Source organism: Protopterus annectens, chromosome 7.part1 (genome assembly GCF_019279795.1).
Source record: "Protopterus annectens isolate FY-2018-M chromosome 7.part1, PAN1.0, whole genome shotgun sequence".
NCBI classification, from domain to species: domain Eukaryota; kingdom Metazoa; phylum Chordata; order Ceratodontiformes; family Protopteridae; genus Protopterus; species Protopterus annectens.
Genome location: NC_056740.1, coordinates 201,733,720 through 201,753,851, shown reverse-complemented (window position 1 = coordinate 201,753,851; position 20,132 = coordinate 201,733,720).

The window sequence follows — 20,132 nt, the reverse complement described above, 5'->3', positions numbered from 1 at the left end:
ATGAGGAAAACCAATAGTAAGGTGCTAAAGAAAGGCTTAACACAGAAAAGAAAGAGAATGTCAGTTTTAATTAAAATGCTGACATCGTTTGAAAAGGAGGATCTTCCAAACTATCATAAAGATCCACAGGGATGCATTGTTAGCCAGTGAGAGAACATAATAATAACATTAAATAAATTAGGAGGTGACCTATAGTTTTGTGTTGTTCAGTAATGATGTTACCATGTTCAAGAATACATGTGAACTTGAAATAATGTGGAAAAGAAAGAAAATGGTAGGGATTTAAAAAAAATCAGTCTTATATATATATATATATATATATATATATATATATATATATATATATATATATATATATATAGTTATTATTCATTTATTTGATTGCTGGGAAAGTCCAACTGGGTAGAAACCCATTTTCAGCAGAGGCTCAAGAAGAAAAGCTCCAAATTATTACAAAACATTTTAAGAACAATAATTTTACAATCTTCAAAATAAAACAAAAACATATGAAGTTTAAATAATTATAACAAATTAGATGTAATATAAAAGTATTAGTTAAGAATCAATACAAGGTATATGACAATAATACTATTATTAATATTTAGGGAAATTTTAGACAGTTTGTAGAGAAATTAAAGGTAGGTTAGTGTAATACAAATAGAAATTGCAATATGAAGTGAAGGAAAAAAAAGGTATATTTAGAGAGAAAATCAGAGAACAGAATAAGACAGCAGTATGGAAGTCAGTGAAGAAGGGAGAGAAAGGAGGTATAATGAATGAACATGTACTTGTTCACATTTAGGGATATAGCTTATCCTGGTTTTGAGTAAGAATAGAGCAAGACTTTAGCTAGGAAGTCTATCAGAGTGGTTTTGAAAGATGGAAGGGTGGGTATAGACCTGATGGTTACAGGTAAGGAGTTTCGGGTTTTAGCAACCTTGTACGAGCATACAAAATACCCAGAAGGTTTGCTAGATTTATAGACAGACAGGAGTTTTTGGTCACTGGATTGCAATGATTGACTGGTAACATAGTTGTGTTGAATGTTTATTAATGCTGGATGGGCAGATGGATGCTGGATAATTTTATAGGTGGTAAGAAGTTGTGTATATGTTAATTGATGTGACAGTTCTAACCAATTCAGGCTGTTCCGTGCTATACAGCGGTGGGTTCTGAAAGGGGTATGTGATGCACATTTAGCAAAGTTTTTATAGCATTGGTCAGTTTTTGTGAAGCCTGGAGGTTAGTAAGGATGGGAGCACCATAAAGAAGAGTTGGGAGGAAATACGTAATGGAAAGTGTAGTTTTAGTTGTATCTGTGAGAAAGTTTTTGGCTCTGTAAAGCATCCGAGGTCAATGTCAAAGTCAAAGGGCCAGATTCAATAAAGCCTACACTAAGTGTACACGATACATATTCAAGAAAATTTTTATCACATTTTTTGTGCTCACTGCAAGAATATCTGTAGGAAAACTAAAATTAGGAGTAAGAAGGTGTGAGTCATGTCTGTGTTGTCTGTTCACTCAGAACAGTGTACACTTAGTATAGGCATTACTGAATCCCATACAGATCAACACAGAGCCAAAAGTGCATATCACTGCTCAAAATTTCAATACTCAGGCTCGTACCATAAGTTTACAGAAGGAAGATAGATTAAATTAATAAAAAAATAAATAGTAAAAATAAAAATCAAAATAAGATAGTAAAAATAAGTAAAGCAAAAAATTTAAAGTTTTTTTTAAAGCAGAAACAAAACAAATACAACAACAGGAACAGACTCAGTAGAAATATAAGGATATATAAAAACAGTACTATAAATAAATAAAAGGGGCGCACATGTAAAACTTACCCACCACCAATATATGCCATAAACTTACAGTTTTGATAGTGCAGATAGAGATGTATAAAGTGAGATATGCAGAGAGTTATGTAAATAACAATGACATATTGCACATAAATAATGTTTTACCCATTTAGCAGGTTAGGCTATTGGTTTGTTGTTCAGCAGTCTGATAGTGTGTGGGAAGAAGCTGATATGGAATCTGGATACCCTGCATCTATTGCTTCTGTAGCACTTCCTTGTTGGCAGGAGTTTCAACATAAGCCGGATGGTGTATATTTCTCAATAGTTTTCAGACTCTGCCATAGCATCTGTTTGAATATATGCCCTGTAGGGATTGAAGGTTGGAGCCAATGATTTTTGTGGCCTGTTTAATGATCTTATCCAGTGCCTTCCAATCAGTTTGAGAACAATTTCCATACCAGCCAATGATGTTGTTTGTCAGTACGCTCTCAAGTGTGGCTCTGTAGAAGGTATGTAGGACCTGTGAGGGTGGTTGGCTCTATGAAGTCTCCTAAAGAATTGGAGACATTGTTGGGCTCTCTTTATAAGGTAAGAAGTGTTTGTGGTCCAACTTAGGTCTTGCGAGATACTGTATGTACCCCTAGGAATCTGGTTCTACTTACTCTCTCCACTGCAGCACCATTGATGAAGATAGAGGTATGTGGCTTATTCTCCTTCCTAAAATGGATGATGATTTCCTTGGTTTTCCCAACATTTAGTGCTAAGTTGTTGTCAGTGCACCAATGAATGAGTTGGTTCACCACCTCCCTGTAGGCCCCTTCATCTTCCTTCTTGATAAGATCAATTACTGTGATGTCATCTGCAAATTTGATGATTCTGTTTGACTGGTGCGTAGCTGTGCAGTCATGTATTAGAATTGTGAAAAGAAGTGGACTGAGTATGTAACCTTGTGGGACCCCGGTGTTTAGGGTGATGCTGTTTGAGTGATGTTTTCCTGCTCAAACTATTTGTGCCCTTTTAGTCAGGTAGTTGAAGATCCAGTTGCATATTTTGTTTTCTAATGCCTACATTACTCAGCTTAGATAACATTTGTTGTGGAATTACTGTATTGAAGACAGAGCTGAAGTCTATGAACAGCATGCATACATAACAGTCCTTATTTTCCAGGTGGTCCAAGGTGTGATGAAGTGTTAAGGCTATGGCATCAGCAGTAGAACGAGTTGGCCTGTATGTGAATTGTAAAGGATCAAATGTAGCAGGTAGGCAGGATGTTATGTGATCCTTGACCATTTTTTGAAACACTTCATCACTACTGAGGTAAGTGCAATTGGCCAGTAATCATTTAATGATGCTGGAAATGGTTTCTTGGGCAGGGGGATGAAGTTGGTGGTCTTAAAGCATTTGGGCACTTTTTTTTGGCTGAGAGATATATTGAGAATGCCTGTGTAGACTGGTGCCAGCTGATCCGCACAGTTTTTAAGTAGCCTCCCTGGGATCTTATCTGGACCAGCTGCTTGCTCTGGGTGAACCCTGTGTAGGTTCTTGTGTACCTCTTACAAGTTGAGGCATAGTAATGTGGCATCTGCATTGGTGGGTAGTCTCTTTGGTGAGGTTCTATTTGATTCCTTGAATCTACTGAAGTAGCTGTTTAGCTTGTTTAAAAGGTCTGGGTTATCATCGCATCACGTGGATGGTGACTTATAGTCAGTGATGTTTTGGATCTGGGTTATCATCAGATCGCTTGAATGGTGGCTTATAGTCTGTGATGTTTTGGATCTGGGTTATCATCAGATCGCGTAGATGGTGGCTTATAGTCTGTGATATTTTGGATCCCTCTCCACAGCTGTCTGGGATCTTTCTGGTCAGTGAGGTGGTCTCTGTATTTTTAGACTGTAGGCCCGTATTGCTACTCTCACATCTTTGTTCAAGTTGTCCCTGCCCTTTTGCAAAGCATCTCTGTCTCCAGCCTTAAAGGCTTTGATGAGTTTTTGATAAATATTTCTTATGCAATTTTGTATATGTATGTCGAATGTAAGATTATCATCCACTATCACCCCTAATAGTTTGCTAATAGAAGTAACTTCAATGAGTTTTTAATGAGTTTTTCTTATGCAATTTTGTATATGCAGGTTGAATGTAAGATTATCATCCACTATCACCCCTAATCACTTGCTATGAGAAGTAACTTCAATTGTTGTATGACCAAGAGAGAGGACTTTAAATTTAGTTTTTTCGTGACAGAGGGATTTAGGTAAAAAAATAGTAGTTTGGTCTTTTGGGTTGAGCATGAGTTGTGAGTTACGAAGCCATGCTTCAGTGGCTGCTAAAGCTTGCAGAGTAATTTTTTGGAGGTGTACCACTTTGTCAGATATGCAAATGAGAGTTGAAACATCTGCATATTGTATTAGGTTGGCCTGTTGTGTGGAAGTATAGCGAATATTGGTGAAAATATTAAAGGGGAGGGGACCAAGGATGGAGCCTTGTGATACACTGGTGGTGACCGGGAACTAAAGAGAGAGTGTAGAGTGCCATTTTACTGACTGATACATGTTTGATAATTAGCTTTTGAACCATAGAAGGATGGGCTGAGACAGACCTCGTGAGGACATTTGACAAAGTTTGCTGTGACAAATTGTGTCAAAGGCTATAGATAAGTCTAGAAATAAGGAAGAGACTAGTTTGCTCTTACCCCTAGATTTATTGACAGTATCTGTATAGGTTAAAAGGGCAGTGCTAGTACTATGAGAAGGATGGAAGCCATATTGTGTATGGGATATTAGTTTGCCCTGCAGGAGATAGTCTAGCAATTGTTTTTGAATACATTTGTCAAGTATTTTTGGTGAGGGTAGGTAAGATTGCTAGAGGTCTAAAGTTATTCATATCTGTTGAATTTCCTCCTTTGTACAGAGGGATAATGTGTGACTTTTTCCAGAGACAGGAAATGTGGGATTCCTGGACTGACCTATTTATGACTGAGACAGCATAAGCAATGCTATTGGCTGCTATTTTTAGGTACACACTTGGAAGGTCATCAGCTGAAGATGAGCATGGTTTAAGTTTGTTTAAGAGTAGTTTTATATAGGATGTGAGCATAGCTTTGAAGGTGAAAGTGGATGTGGTGATATGTGGCTGTTGGCAGGGTTGGGATTAGATGTTGAGGAATCCTTGGCTAGAGATGCTATATTATATATAAAATAAGACTTAAAATGTTTGCAGTTATGAGTAGTGAGTTAAAGGAAGAGGAGTTTGGGTTGAATTTTTGGGATGTAAGATTTCTTTAATGGATGTCCAATTTTTTAGGGCTGTGTTTAGTATTAATTTCAAAGTTGTTATAGTATTGTTTTTTTTCTTCAGTTATTTTTTTTTAGTATGATTGCAAAGGATTCTGAAGTTTTCAAGATACTGAGGTGTTTTATATCTTTGACATTCTTTCCATGCTTTTTCTCTGTCCTGCACTAGCATTCCAGTCTTTTTTGGATAGCCAAATTGCATTATTTGTTTTCAGTTTCTTCCTTTTATGTGGTGAAAGGCTGTTTAGGATATTTAGAAAAGTTGTATTGAATTCAATTACAGCATCATCTAAGGGGAGGATTTTAGGAAGTTCCAGTTATAGATGATAGCATAGTAATGAACATTTCTGTGTTAAAATGGGAAAGGTTACATGTTATTTTATAAATATGCTGTTTAACTGGTTGTGAGAGATGTCTAGTCATACAGATTGGGAGATGATCACTAAGTCTGACATTATAACTGTGATGGAGTATTAACTAGGGTTTGATGCTAAAATCTTGTCTACTAGAGAATTTGATGTATTGCTATAATGTGTGGAGCTATTAAGTAGTTCTGTGAGACCATATAAGTTCATGCTAGATGTAGGGAATTTAGAGTTTATGTCCAGCCAGTTGACATTCATATCACTTAGTAATATTTTTTCCTTGTGGAAATGTTAAGACTATCCAATGTAGGATCTAGCTGTATTGTCACCAGGAGGGATATAAAGGACAGTAATACGTATTTGTTTATAATTGTTATTTTGATAAAAGCAATAAGAAGCCCTGCTGAACTAAATTTTAGTGTCAGTTTGCTGTAAGGGGAAATGTGGTTGGTACTGGGAAATATTAAAGCAATACTACCACCTTTCCTCTTTATACTGTCATTATGGATGATATTATACAAAGGAGATATAACTTTGGAGTCGTTCATGCTCGGTTTAAGCCAAGTTTCATTTACAACAAGAACATCATGCTTATGTTGGGTAATCCAGGCATGTAGTTCAGCAGTTTTATTTTTTATACTTCTAATGTTTATTGCAGAAAAAAATAGATTACCAGTGTTGTGGATTGGTTGTTGATGGGTTACAGAACTATGTGGAGCAGAATTATCTTTGTGTTCATTGCAATAGGTAAGGCCAGGATTAGGATGAATATCTCCTCCTAGAAGGATTTCATTATATTGGGGAATAATCCATACTTAATTTCTGGAGAGGATTCTTGCACTTTATTTTGCTTTGGTTTGAGATGAAGTGCAATTCATTAGACTATATTTGGAATAAAGGAGAGGTGCAGTATTAAGTAGGTTTGGTGCAAATGTGTGGAGAGTGTAAAGAGGAAGTATGGATAGGTGGTTGGGACAGAGTTGGAGAGATATTGCAATATATTATTGAGTCATGGTAGGATGAAAGATGGCAGAGTAGGAAGAGAAGAATAGAGAATAAGTTGAAGAGTAGCATAATTAAGTACAGGAATCTGTATTTTATAAATGTCAGGTATTGGGAAGTAGCAATGAATAAGGAAACAAGAAGCTGCAGGACAGTAGGAGATTCAGTGATGGTTGATTCTAAAACGCAGAAGAGGACAGGCAAGGAGAAGAGTATTTTCTATAAAAGAAGAGAGGCAGGTTGTTCTAGTATCTTCTCTGGAATGTAAGGAATAGAGGGGTATTAAAGGCTTGAGTATAATGATGCAGTCGAAATAAGACAAATGAAGGTTTATTTTGGAAACAAAAATGGTGCAATGTGAAATAGATAGGTGCTATTACTGTTATACACTACAAGATGCCGAGGTTAAAGGTTATATATTCTACCACAAATAACCTGAAGGATGTATTATATCACCTGAGGCTCAATAGATACATTTTGATTATGGCATGCAGATATATATAGCTCTCTTATTGCTACAAACAAATATATGTACAGTATGACAGAGCTTTTGAATGACAGAATATCATGCAGAAATGTTTTTCATAAGAAGATGCATAATTTCAAAAGTGTAACCAATGTTTATTTACAGGAATATTTAATTCCGATTTACTTTGGCAAAGATGTGGTAAAATATATGATCTTTAATCTCTGCATTTTGTACTTTGTAACATTAGTGAAATATACAAGATCAGCAATCCTCTTATGTGACTGATTGTTTTGCGGAAACAATATAGCACTGAGCAAGTATTGAACTACATTGACTGCATTCTGAAAACGCTGCTATTTATTGATGTTTTATGTACCATGCTTTAGGGTTTCACATCATTTTAAAGAAACAGTGAATAGAATGAATAAAAAAGAATGTGATGTATTCTTTTCTGTGGAAATGCAGTCCTTGTATATGAATATATATCATATATCCTGATGTCACTAAGGCCTTGTGGTTATAGTTTATAAGAAACGTTATCATATGTAGGACTTAATAAAGTGATATTGGTTGTATCTGATTTAATATCCATTAGTGTTTTTTATTTTATATCTTCCTTTATTTATGCTTCCCTAATTTTGGTAATATATTTACGAGAATTTTTTTTATTTATTTTTGTTTATCATTTGTTGACCAGGCTAGACAGAGAAGACTTGAGGTGGTATTTATACTACAAGGGGAAATTTGTCCACGGCATCGGGAAACTTCCCCTACTTTTTTTTTATAGATACTGTGGGATTTATTTATTTGTTTATATTTACTTGATGGGTTACTGTGATCTTTTATATTGAAATGTGCTGCCACCAGTTCTGGCAGATGGGGCCTTGGTTTAATGCCTCATCTTATGGAAGACAACTATTTTTTTTAAACAAATGTGTTTAAGAGCATCATGATATTTCTGATTTGTTTTTCCGGATTTCCTATTTTATGACTTGGAGAGGTGGGTTAAAATGCAAATTACATGGATTGTTTACAGAGTAATAATGTGGCTTTAAACTTCACAAACTAAATGGACATCCTTCAGTTGTTTTAGATACAATATTATATAAGTAAGATTTTATACAGAGTACTATGCTTTTAAAACGCTGATAAAGTGGTATATTTGTAAAAGCTGCCACCCCACACATTTACTTAGTGCTACACAAAAAGGACAGTGTTTAAGGGATTATCAAAATAAAATATCAGACAAAGATAATGCAGATAAATGATTACATTTTTCCAACATTTGGTAAGAAGGAGTTATGACCTAAGTGCATATGCCAAATTAGTGGAAAGGTTAATATATTTTGATCTAGCAATAGTAATGCACAAAATATGAAAAGACAGCAGGCTGACATTGCTGTTATATGCATGAAGTAGCAAATGAAGGGATGCTTGGTTTTCATAATAATATAAACAAAGATCCTGTATTCATTACAAGGTATACATAAAATAATTTTACATTTAGGTACACAGTTATTAATTGGAAAACTATCAGCAAAGAACTAAAATCTCTTTTATTCATTAATTAATTTATTCATAGACTAATTTTTATCTGTATAATTAGTTGAGCAAGTGGGCTAATCCCTCCAGAGCCTTTTCAGTCACAAACCTGAGATAAAAAGGCATAAACAAAGACTTTATATATATATATATATATATATATATATATATATATATATATATATATATATATATATAGATAGATAGATAGATATAGAATTTTTTTACAGTATCCACATAACTGGCACGTGTTTGGAAGGTGGAAGGAACAACCAGTTAAATGCCATCTTTTGGGAGGAAGAAGGAAGATGGAGTATTAAATAAAACCTACATATATATGAGTACAGTCTGTAAACTCCACACTGACAATAACTGGAAGCTGGAATCAAACACCAGACCCTACAATGCATTAATATATTACTGTAACTAGGTCATTGTACCAAGGAGTAAGCAGTGTCTGATATCCAACGTCTGAACCTTTAAGTGATTGCTTCCATGTCAACTTTCAATTCTATTTTTTCCTGGCATATATTAGAGCAGGACAGTATGGTTACTGAAATATATTACATGGCAAGTCCAATACTGTGTGTATAAACTACTATGATAATAGGTAAGAACTTTAAAAATATAAACAATTGTAGTAGTAGGTCAAAGAGGATGAGAAAGAATGCTTTCCCTTTGGGGTACTACAATGGTTATCAGGTCATTAAAAGACGGATGCATCCATGCATCCAGTAACAGAATACTACTAAAATAAATATTTTGCAGCTGTAGTACTGAATGCATACTGTATTTCATACCATGTACCTGTGTTTTTGTCCTGTATGGGGAAAAGTGGGAATTTGCATATATGAGCATATGAAGATGTAAAGACACGGTCAGACAGATGCTTTGACTAAGCTTGTTAAAAAGGAGTTTAGAAGTTAAAGAGGTTGCAGTCCCAAATGTGTTTTGTGGTCCTGTAAAATGTTATAGCAATGTACATTAGTGGGACAGCTTAGTGCTTTCATTCTAATTGAAATGTTAATAGCTGTAATTTTAAAAGCACACATCACTGTAGTCTCAATTATGTGTATTTAAAATACAAGATATGCTTTTAAGTCCTAGTGTTTTTACCTAAGGTTTTAATTTATAATATAGAGTGTACATCTCTGAAGTACTGAATGTGAATTTGCTGGCTTTATAGGTATAAACTTTATTTTTAATTTGGGAATGTCATTCTTGAGAAAACATTTCAGAGTGCGAAATAAACATGACCATCTAACAAATAAATAATTTTCTTACATCCAAAGTGCAGTGATTTCTATTTTTAAATTTACAGGTAGTAAAGATCACTGAAATTGGTACGGTTTAATTTGGAAGAGTTTAAACAAAATCATGTCCTTTTCTGCTACTTATCATATTATACCACCTTCAGGGGCAGTTATTTAAATTCAGTAATGAAGTATAATGTTTATATGCATTTACTCATGAACATTTATTCAGAATGATTGAAATTATGTATACCTGTCACCATATTGCATGCCACCTGACCTGTAAAGCGTTCCTTTAGTGGAAGGACATACTTATTTTTAGGCCTGATTAACCCTGCACATGATGTATCTATTTTTGGATTATCAGCCTCACATACCTGTCAAACATCTGGTTAGCTGACCAAATTGTGCAGACTAAACAGATGTTGACATTAATGATAGTCAACCAAATCATGGGTTTGTGTGTGTGTGTGTGTGTGTGTGTATGTGTGTGTGTGTTTATTTATGGATGGAAAAAATTAGTGCAGCTGAGAGCTGAGAGGAGCTGAGAGTTTTTTGATACAAACAGCTTTATTAACACAATGGAATTTAAAGGGTGGATCTTCTAAAGAAAACTAGTGTCTGGACTCTAACATAAAACAAGCCCCAGTACCTTTAGAAAACACAGGCACTAAACAGGATTTAAAAACAATAAAGTATCTAGTTCTGGTCTTCTCCATGCAGCAGAGTTTAGGTCTCTCTATTAGGCAAAATACATTGAAGATAAAAGTATTTTCTGAGCTGTTGCTCAGGACCCACATTCACCTTTGCCAATGGTGATAATTCTATCTCTGACATTTTCTGACTTTCTGACTTGAGCTAAAATAGCCCCTTCATTTATACACCTTTTCTGACTCCTGGATCTGATTGTTATCCATGGTAATCCCCTTAAAGAGACATCTTTTACAGACAGAAGTATAATTAAAACATGTTTTAATATTTCCATGTATCTTTTTTTGGTTCACAAGCAGTATTAATACAATTCTTATATTTTAAAGTACATGACATAGTTTCCTCTTGAAAACTCCAGCTATGTCGTATTTTACTACCTGCTTATTAATATATATGCTAACGCTAAGATTGCACAATCTCCCAGAAGGGTCATATTCCCCAGTTCTGGGTATTGCCAATCTCGCACACCTGTTGACTATTTATTTGGCCAAATTGTGTTGACTAAACAGATGTCAGCATTAATGGCAGTCAACCAAGTGTGCTAGGGTGGAAAAATTAGTGCAGCTGATAGGAATTTTTGGTAAAAAAACAGTTTATTCACATAAAGCAACTTAAAGTTTGGATCATCCAAACAAAATTAATGTCTGTGTTCTTTAATGGAAAACAAGTCACAGTACCTTTAGAAAAGACAGTCACCAAAGAGATTTTTTTTTTAAATAAAGTATCTAGTTTTGTTTTTCTCCATGAAATAGGTTCCTTGTCTCTCTCTAGAAAAATGTTTTGTAGATAAATGCCTTTTCTGTAGAACCATTACTCTGTACTGCCAGTCATCTTTGTCAAGGTTAATAGGTCTCCTTCTCTCTCTCTCTTTGACTTTTTTCTGACTTTATGGCTTGGGCTAATACAGCCTTTTCCTTTGCTGACTCCTGGATCTGACTATCAGGCATATTTAAATCCCTTAAAGGGACGTTCTTCATGCAAAGAAGGTATATAATTAAAACAATTTTTATAATATTTCCATGCTTTTTTTTTTTTTTTTAAGTTTTCAAGCAGTATCAGCACATTTCTTACATTTAAAGCCCATTACATACTGTCTTTATGGAAACACCAGCTATGTTGCATTTAACCCCCTCCCCCATCTTGAAACCATTGGTCTGTTTACCCACAATAGGCCATCTGCATTGTGATGACAAGAACCAGGTTTTGTGCTGCACTTTAAATTTGAAGGGCTGAAATGATAAGGACCATGTACACATTTTCATATTGTCTTCTTTTACTTGGTGGAGTCACTGCAGGAGAGCATGTTCAGTTACAAGGGTAACCTCCCTATCAAGCAGGTATTACCTCAATGGCCAAGTGCTCACTTAATAGCTAAGTGGCACAATAATTAGTGTCTGTCCTGGACAGCCTCCTACTCAAATAACTTACGAGAATACTCTTCACTATCTATCTTTTTGGTCAAAAGTACAAGCATGCCCACACTGCATGCACCTGTATGTCTATGAATTATTTATTAAAATTAGGAGATGCTAGCATAGTTCCAAAGCATAGAATGTATTTTAGCTGATGGAAAGCAGTTTCTGCTTCTAAGTTCCACTTGGCTTTTATGGGCATCTTTCCCAAGTCAAATTATTGAGAGGGCATAAAATTGTGGCAGTGTAGCATGATTTTTCTATAACAGCCCACTAGCCCCAAAAAGGCTCTAACCTGTTTTTTAGTCTGTGTAACTGGACAGTTCTTTGCTGCCTTGACTTTTTCCTTCTCTGGTTTGATAATTTATCTTCCTTTTATGTAGCCCAGATACTTTACCTCTGTCATACCTATTTTACTTTTTAAGAACATTTACTTTCAGTATTGACTGTTTTAGGTATCTTAACATGCCCTGCATTTTGGGTAGGTATGAATCCCAGTATTCAGAATATATGATTATGTCATCTAAATATTCAACAGCATAGGGAGTTTGAAGTTTCAAGACCCTGTCCACCAAAAGTTGGAAAATAGCTGAAGTACCATGGAAGTCGAAGGAAATTACATTTTATTGGAATAACTCACTGGGGGTGGAAAAGCAAATTCTCTCCTTAGTTTCATCCAGCATGGGGATCTACCAGTAGCGTTTCATCATGTCCAGCGTAGTTGAAAACCTAACCTTCCCTAGCAATTCAGTAACTCAACTACCTTAGGCATAGGATAACTATATAACTCAAGTACTGTTTAACTTCCCAAAGTTATTACTAATGATTCCAACTGGTATCGGGACCAAAACTATGGGAATATTTCATTTGATGGTAGATTCTTCAATGACCCCTAAATGAAGCATCTTTTTTACTTGCTCCAGAACTACCTTTTCTTGAGATTCAGAGATCCTGCATGGTTTTCGGATAACCTTTTTCTCTGGACTGGTTTCAATATGATACTTCATTGGATTCATCTTAACAGATAGTTCTGAGAATATTTTTTGTTTTGCAAAATGAACTTGACATTTGATGATATGCTACCTGTTTGTGCCTTAGGAATGAGAAGAAGGTTTCTCTCATTCTCAAGCTCTCCAGCCCCACCTGCCAAACTTTGCCTACACCTCTTTCCGGTGTTTTAAAATATTGATTGTGAAATATGTGTTTGATCATCTCTTCCCTGTCTCTCTGACATTACAATTGATGTCATTAAGCTTTTCTGTGACATCAACTGTTCCTGCCATTTTGTTAAGAAGGACAAAGACTCACACTTGTTCCCCAGTTTGAAACTCTCTATTCCTTGCATTCATTTTATATATAAATTCTTACTTGGCCTGAGTCCTTTCCATATGATCTTGGACCATGGCCATTACTACTACTATCTTATATACAAATATAATATTCTAATATACTTTTGAATGGTGTATTTTCTTCTTTGCATTTCCCTTGGCAATCTGTAATAACCCCTAGGGATGCCTGTCATACAGCTCAGAGTCTAAATCATGTTGATGCCTATGAGACCAATCTTATGTCAAATAAAAGGTTAAGGTAGCAGTTGGCTCCATTTCTTCCAATCTTGTCTGATGACTTTTCTTAACATGGACTTCAGGATACTCAACTAGTCTGTCAGTCTAGCAGTGGTACACTATGGTTTTGAATTGTTTCATTTTAAAATACTAGCGTAGGAAATTTTCTGTTTTGGCTATGAATAGGTTCTCTGATTAATAAGTGTTTCTTTAAGTATTCCCACTCTGGAGAACAGTAGAACCAGTTTTCTTGCTATAATTTTAGCATTAGCTTTTCATGTTGGGGTTGCTTCAGGGTGCATAACTGCATAATTTAGAACTACCAATATATACTGGAATCCATTATTAGACCTGACTAGTGGTCCTGTGATGTCCATCACAATCTATTCAAAATATAACTTCATTATAGATGTGGACATTAGGGGATTTTTAAAGATGCGGTTTTGAGAGGTCTTCTGGCACTCAGGGCATCCTGCCAACAAATCTTAATTTCTTTCATTATATATGACCAGTAAAAGCCAGCTCATACCATTCTATGGGATTTGTCTATAGCTATGTATCCCCAAAACATGGATGTATGATTGCCTTGTCACCAACTTTCCAAAGGGTTTGAGTTTCTTTAGTTGATGCACTACTTTCTGTTTTTCTATATTTACTCGGTGTATCTCAGAATAGGAATAGGAAGCAGGAATACGTGTCAACGTTTCCTCCCCTACCAACCTGGTTATCTTACCTGTGGCTCTAATCAAAGTCTCATCCTCCCGCTGGGGCTTTTTAAAGTTTAACCCTCTCATTTGGGATCAACTAAGTCAGGGGTTTCAATGTCCCAGTCTTCTCCTAATAAAGGTGGTTAATACCTGTACTCCATGTAATAACCGTTTTTTTCTTCTTCCCAAGAGACCTCACATTTTCTGTCTGAGTCCTGCTATCTAAAACTGCCTTCTTTCTCTTTAGAGTTTTTATTACATGGTTCTCCAGTGTCAGTTAGCTCTCCTCTGATTTTTTTCCTGTGTCCATACATCATTTTTTGCTAGAGCTCTTAGCTATGGTCACTTCAGATCTTGGAGAACATCCAGCTGAGGTTTTTTTTTCTACCTAGATTTATTGTCTCAGTTTTCTGCTTAGGGTCCTCTACCTTTGGTTTAGTAACACTTCTCATCGTAGCCTCACTTTAGCTTTTGGAAAGGCTGCATGGTATTCCTCTCCATGTATGTTTACCCATGTCATTGGGCTTTAGTGACTGGCTAATACCACTCCCTGGCATTTATCTTACCCATATCTCTTGATGTTCACAACTGTTCCTTTTCAGAAGAAAACAAAGTTATGGACTTGAGATGATTTCCTTGAAGGGCTATCCCCTTAAGTTGAGAGTATGTTTTTTTTTTTCAAAAACACTACACCCTTCTCACTTCTCCAATAATTTTCTAAAATGTGGGAAACCCTTCCCATTTACCATGTCATGTGCTAAGCAGGGTACTACACTTCTCATCTCTCTGTGGGTTTGCAGACTGCTCCTAATTTTCCTTCACATTTTGCCCTGTCCTTTGTAAACATTTTGGCTTTCTGGTAAATCACTGAGGATTATAGTCAGTCAATAACATCAGGTGTTAAAGTTTCTTACTTCTTATTGTTGAGAAAATACACATCGATGCAAAATTTGTTCTACGGGTCTATATTAGATGATCAAAGTTTCAAAAGTTCGACTGTCATGTGATCAACACCATATGATCGAATTTTTGAAAGTTTGAATGTTTTAACGGAGATCTCCGTACAGCGCGGAATGGGAAGATTTCCCTTTTCTGCACTGTAGTGCAATCTCGGAGTTAGTATATTTAAAGAGTGTGGAGGGTGCAGGGTGCTTACCCCCCCTGCTTAAAACGTTCAGGTAAGTTACTTGTGTAGTTTATTTTTTTTATTAGATTTTCGAACTTTTAAAAATTCGATCATATGGTGTCAGCCATATGACAGCTGAACTTTTGAAAGTTCGATTATCTAATATAGACCCTATTCTACTAACCCTTTAAGTGAATTGGAATATTATTTTAAAACTGCTATGGATTTTGTGCCTTTTCCCCATTATTTTTTTCTTTATTCAGAATTGTTGTGTTAAGAAGTTGAGAGGTATGCCTGGTAATATAGCAGTCGGGTGTAATATATTCCCAAACTCATTGGGAACTTCCGTTCAGGCAATGGGATATTGTTTCTTGTACTCAAGGAAAATGCTACTTCCACAATCTTTTTTTTTTTTGCCATTGTCTTTTCTTTGCAAATATGCTGCCGTTTTAGGATGACAATGCTACCTGACCAAAGCAACCCTTGCAGTTCCTTCCCACCTAATAATACAGAACACTTAATTTAGCACTTGCATGGTAACAACATACAGTTTCAACCATTATAGCTATGGTCTTATCATATTCCATAGATTCTATATCATTTATGTTTTCAGTTGCTTTTATTTTTTTATTTTTTATTTTTTAGAATTGTAGCACAGTTAGTCTTGCTAGTACAGAAACTAGCAATGTGTATCATTTCCCACACTTAAAACAAAGTATATGTTCAATTGACCCTCTTACTTTATTAACCAGTTTATCTGTCACTTTTATATAAACTTTATGATATAACATTCTATTTTTTAACATAATAAAGCTTTCAGAATATTTGATTGACACAACCACTTTTTAATCACAGTTAGTAATGACTGTTTGAATTTGTGAGTCACTAACATTTGTCATTGTTTTTTTTACTGTTTTGACACTCTGGATCCAACCACAGAAATACTATATATTTTAAGTCATACAAGTGGGATCTTGCCATGCTATTTTTGGAAAAAGTCCACTTATGAATCTTCGAAGCTTGGGTCTGTCCTGTGACCCCAGCTCAAGCAAGCAAGATTGTTTTTCTTAATTTTCATAGTCCTTGCAACATGTACCTTTCATGTCCACGAATGTTCAGAGAAGACTCCCTGTTAGCTATGCAGAAAGTATGTGAACCCATTTGTACCGGGCCTATCCTCCTAACTTGTGGTCCATTCAAAGACGTCATTATAAATCTTGCTCCTTGGTTTGGATCTTCAACAATGACATACATCATGGATCTTGGAATATGATGGACTTTGCTACTGCCTGCATGCCTTTGTCTGCTGCAGCGATTGTTTGGAGGAGCTGTTCCATAGTAGTCATCTCCTCAGCTCTGTAGAAGTAGGCGCCCTTTCTTAGGACTAAAACAGGGACTTCTAAGGCAGGTAACCCCATCAGAAATACAGAATAAGCCTCCAAAGCAGGTACACTCTCCTAGGACCACAGTGGAATACTCAGAAACAGGTATACGTCCTCAGGAACACAGCACACAATTACAAAGCAAAAATCAGGGCAGGTGTGGTTAAGTTTGGAAAAACAATGTGGTGTGCTTCAGTGCAATACTTAACACGGTGAAAGTTTCTTATTGCAAACATATTATAGAATTATTTTTATGGGGAAACTCTGCTAAATTGGCAGCAACAGATTAATCTGAGACCGCAAGCTAGAAAATTTAAGTTGAATATTTGCCCATTGCATCCAGCAATGTTGAAAATGAATAGAGCTGGGACAAATGTCTTGTATAAAAAGAACTTTATTCACATAATGGAACTTAAAGGTCAGATCTTATAAACATAATTATCATCTATGGTCTTTAACAGAAAACAATTCATATTACTTTTAGAAATTCAGGTGCCAAGCACAATTAAAAAAAAAAAGTATACTGGTTCTGGTCATCTCCGGGCAAAAACGTTCCAGGTCTATTTCTCTGACAACCTGTCTTGTGGATGGATCAATGTTTCTTCTCTAAGGTTATTGCTCTGAACCTCTTTCCCTTCTTCAAGGATGATGACTCTCTCTCTCTTTCTCTCTGACTATCTCTGATTTTCTGACTTGGGCTAGCACAGAACTGCTTTTATTCAGCTTTGCTGACACTGGGATCTGATTTTCATTATAATTAATACTTTAAAATAGACATATTTTACATGTAGATTGAATACAACTAAACACAAATTTTATAATATCAGTGTTTTTTTTTTTTTTTACCAGCAGTATCAGGGTAGTTTTTGCACTTTTAAGCAATTCATACACTTTACTGGTGAAAAAAAGCACCATATTATGTTTTGTGTGTGCATGTGTGTCTGTGTGTCTGTGTGTATATGTATATATATATATATATATATATATATATATATATATATATATAGATATTAACAACATGTGGTGGTTCTTGCCCTGTGACTTGCCAAAATGTAAATCCGATGTGATGTACTGTCAGTAACACTAATGTAAACAGAATGTCTGTAAGCAGTATAAATAACATTGTTTCATTAAGACAAGCAGCTACATTCATGTACTAGCTAGAGAGAATTCCCACTAGAATTGTTACTCATAAGCAATTATTCAATTAAAATTGTTTGTAATTGGAGAGCCTTCTTAGCCATAGAAGTTAGTCTTTTGATGCAGGCGAGTTTTTACCTAGAAAAGTGGTTCTCAGGAGTAAGCTGCAGTAAAGGGAAAGACATTCCAGAGTAAGCTGAAGAGGCCTGGATATCTTCTACTGGGAATCCAGAAAGAAGGCAAATTTGTACTATGTTAAACTGGTATGTGAGACTGTTTTTCCCCCCATGGGACTAACAGAAAAGTTTCTTTATACATTTTTTGTTGCTTCACTTGTAAGAGGAGTCTGCACCAGTGTTTGCTGCATTATTTTATACCATGATGGTGAGTACTTCAGGCATATCTGACACAATTTTTCCATGCAAAACAAAATCCTGAGTTAAACTTTTTGCTGCTGAAAGACTATCCCCAGGATTCAGTAAGGTTTTGTGCAGGAATAGCTTATTCCTGCACGGAAACGTCCATTTAAGAGCAGTACAGCAGTGTGCCATGCATAGTAATGAAGGCACACTGCCTCTGCTCTTAAACGGACATGGAGCGTGGATGAGTGCAGGGTGTGTGTCTGAGAGCAGAGCTCTCACAATACACATGCCCAAGTGCTGCCTGTCAATAATAATGAGCGAGAACGCTCATAGGAGGCTGCATACCTCCGAACTGTACAAATCATCTCAGAATATCCACATGTCACAGCCATACAACACCCCAGTTGTCCTTGGAAATCACTGGGATGATCTCAGGATTGAAGTAAGTAAATAATGCATACATTTCAGTGTCCAACTTCAAATCCGTGATAAAACGTATATTAAAACCTAACAACTGTCCCAAATTTATAAGAGCAATAATGAAAATATGTCCGTAGTTGTAGCACAATTTGTCAAGTTTTGTCCAGATAGTGTGCCTGAAGAGGTTGAGAGGTATGGGGGTGTTGCTAGGATGTCTGCCAAATGTGCAGATGTATGCAAGAATCCACAGCAATAAGTTAAACCTGTCCCCTCCAAAAGAAAATAGCAGTAGAAATTTTTTTTTTTGTCAGACAGATTAAATTAACCGTAGGTGCACGGGTTTGCCCCTTGATTAGCTATGCATACTGTAGCTTAAATGGCACAAGAAGATAAATAGCAAGATACATGCAATTGAAACAGTACTACAGTAGTGTAGTGGTTGGAGCATTAGTTTTGCGATCAGTCATTCCCGGTTTGAATCTCACTGTAATAAATTCCATTTTCCATGTGAAATCACTTTATAAACATTTTTTTTGCTGTATAACCTACTAAATAACATATATTTGTGAAATGGAGTACTGCATTAAATGCAGATGTGAGGTGTCATTGTTATAATGTTGTAAAATCCACAGATAAACAGAAGTGCCCCATACAGTATATGTACACATGAGTCAGGGATATGAATTGAAGGTATAAAGTGTAATGAATGATAAATCCATAGAGTGTCCACATTCACCACTTTCCCAAGAGCCATGTTACATTTCTGTCTAAATTAGTGTGGGGGTAAGTGGGAGTAAGCACTTTTAAGCAGTAGTAAGCAGGTTTAAGCCCATTTGCGCGGGGGTAAGCAATGCACACACAGGTTAAGCAATATTGAAGCTAACTCTCTGTAAGCATATTTAACTAGAAGTTAGCATTGCTTACTGTCGTGCAAACCTGCCAAACCTGCTTACAACTGCTTAAAAGTGCCTTAATCACTCTGCATCTGACAGCTGCTGTTCTGCCCAGCAACAAAATAAACAGCCTTTGTAAGTCTTGAACCCACGACCTTGTACACTATAGTCATGGTAGTTAACCAGTAAGCCATCACAGCAGTACATAAGACTGAGGTATCCCCAAACAGATCCTCACTATAGCAACATCAAAATTTACATGTGAAAGGAATTTATATACAGTTTTATGTTGTATAACCTACTACATAACATAAATATGTGAACTGGAGTACTGCATTAAGTCGAGATGTGAGGTGTCATTGTAATAAAGTGTTGAAATCCCCCAATAAACACAAGGATCCCATACAGTGTATGTACACATGAATCATGGATACCAAATAAATATATAACATGTAATGAATGATAAATCAATGCCAAACAGCAAATAGTGTGCAAATTTAAAATTAAGCAATGCCAAGCATTGCACAACCCTGCTTACTAGGTGTAAGCAATGTGTAGGCCAGCTAAGTCAGTTTACCCATTGGTATACCCCTTTAAGCAATGCCAACCTTAGGTAAGCAGGTTTGGCCATAGCTTAGCATTTTCAAAACCATCCAATCACGGCAAAGTGTAAGAATTCGGCCCTATTCAA